Source organism: Trichosurus vulpecula, chromosome 4 (assembly GCF_011100635.1).
Source record: "Trichosurus vulpecula isolate mTriVul1 chromosome 4, mTriVul1.pri, whole genome shotgun sequence".
Classification (NCBI taxonomy): domain Eukaryota; kingdom Metazoa; phylum Chordata; class Mammalia; order Diprotodontia; family Phalangeridae; genus Trichosurus; species Trichosurus vulpecula.
The window spans coordinates 189296318-189298571 of record NC_050576.1 but is presented as its reverse complement, the minus strand read 5'-3'; the positions used below and the strand labels follow the sequence as shown (position 1 = coordinate 189298571).

General features: G+C 44.2%; 1 pseudogene; it reads left to right on the top strand.

The window, feature by feature from the left end:
* Nucleotides 1–1466: 1466 nt before the first annotated feature.
* LOC118849178 lies at nucleotides 1467–1910 on the top strand (annotated as a pseudogene).
* Nucleotides 1911–2254: the final 344 nt, after the last annotated feature.

The window sequence follows — 2254 nt, the reverse complement described above, 5'->3', positions numbered from 1 at the left end:
AGCGAGAGAGAGAGAGAGAGAGAGAGAGAGGGAGAGAAGAAGAAGAAGAAGAAGCAGAAGCAGAAGCAGAAGCAGAAGCAGAAGAAGAAGAAGAAGAAGAAGAAGAAGAAGAAGAAGAAGAAGAAGAAGAAGAAGGAGGAGGAGGAGGAGGAGGAAAGAAGGAAAGAAAGAAAGAAAGAGAGAAAGAAAGAAAGAAAGAAAGAAAGAAAGAAAGAAAGAAAGAAAGAAAGAAAAAGAAAGAAAGAAAGGAAGGAAGGAAGTTAAGGAAGAGAAAGATACATAGAGAGAGAAAGGGAAAGGGAAAGGGAGAAGGAGAGGGAGGAGGGAGGGAGGGGGAGAGAGAGAGAGCGCAAAAGGGACTGAGAAGGAGCAGTCAGATAGTTAAGATGAGAACCAGGAGAGAGTGGTGTCCCAGAAACCTAGAGAGAAGAGAGGATCAAGGAGGAGAGAGTGATCAACAGTGTCCAACGCTTGCAAGAGAGGTCAGAGAGAATAAGGATTGAGAACATATTTAGATGAAAAAGGGGTCTTAGAGGTAAACCAGGTGGCTGAACAGGGCATTCAGACCCAGGTCCTCCGATTCTAAATCTATCAGCTTTGTAGTAGTTTGCCTTCAGTTAATTTGCACACAATGAGGTATCAGGGGAATTCTAGCCCTGTTGCCTAAATTCAGAAGACCTGAAGAAGAACCTCCATAAGAGGACAGAGTTTACAAAAGTTACTGGGGTTTGGAAGAATATTCACCAGCTCCCAGTCTTATCTTCCCACTATTGTTTTTCACACCCTCGATGTTCTTGCCCAGGCCAGAGGTAACTGACCTCTAACAGTTTTCATTGAGTGTTTATTATTGTGCGTGTGTGTATATGTGTTAATTTTTAAAAGAAAAATGAAGAAAGATCAGAAGCATGATTCCCAGGTCCCATATTCTCCTTCTGACCTGTGTTCTACCTAATCAGTGCTTCCATTATTACCCTGGGGATGACTCTTTTGGTAGGGCTAGGACAAATCTCTGGAATGAATGAAGGAGGCAGTAGGTCTGAAGGGTGGTAACAGAGTTACTTTTTAGGGTGCGTCCACATAAAGGCTATTGTCTGGAGTGACAAGAGAGGTGGAGGGAAGTAAAGCAGAAGGTAAAGGGCTGATGAATAGAACTTTTTTTTTTATCTATTTCCAGAATCCAACAACAATGGGCTTGCAACCTAACTCTTTCCTCTTGGAATACCAAACCCCCTTCCTCTTAGCTAATTTGAATTGTATCTGCTCCTAAAAGTCCTACCCAAGTTCCTTTCCAAGATGCTTTCCCCAACCTCCCAACCCAAACACATCACTCTTTTTTCTGAATCAGAAACCCTTCACTTCTGCAATCACAGGGGATCAGGCAGTTGCCCCTCCTCCCCTCCCCCACCCCTGGGAGTTACCATATAGGTGCCAAGCTTGGGGCAGATGTGACCCGGGGGTCTGTGGCCAAGAAGTTACAGCAGGGATTGATGACCCTAATGATGTCGGGAGACAAAGGAATTTCTGCCTTCCCAGAGTTGGACAATCTCTTCAAGTGGGTCGGGACCATCCATGGGGCAGCTGGGACTGTATGTGAAGACTTAAGGTACAAGGTCTCCCTGGAATTCTCCAGGGGTTACCTATATAATGCTTCCACTGTGAAATTTGTCACACCTTGTTACCATCCCAGTGTGGACACCCAAGGCAATGTCTGTTTGGACATCCTCAAGGACAAGTGGTGAGCTCCGTATGATGTCAGGACCATCCTGCTCTCTATCCAGAGCCTGCTGGGAGAACCCAACATGGACAGCCCATTGAATACACACGCTGCTGAACTTTGGACAAACCCTACAGCCTTTAAAAAGTACCTGCTGGAAACCTTCACGAAGCAGGTGACTAGCCAAGAGCCCTGACCCTGGCTGCCCAGCCTACCTTCCTTCATCTTGTGTCTATGTGTACGTATGTCTATCTTTTTCCCTTCCTCATAACTTGTCTTCTTCCTCTTCTCTCTTCTGTACAGGACTCTGTATCATAAACTGTTTTGCTTTTCTTCTTTTTTTTTCTTAAGCTCTAGTCCAGTCCTCAACATTAATGTATAAATTAAGTTTTGTTGTTTCTTAAAAAAAATCACAGGGGAGCAACATTTTAGAGCCAGCCCTTAGAGATTATCCAGTGTAGTGATTCTTAAAGCATGGTCTGGGGGATATCTCATGATGTAATGCCAAGTAAAGTGGGACTTTTTGTTGTCTTTTGTTTT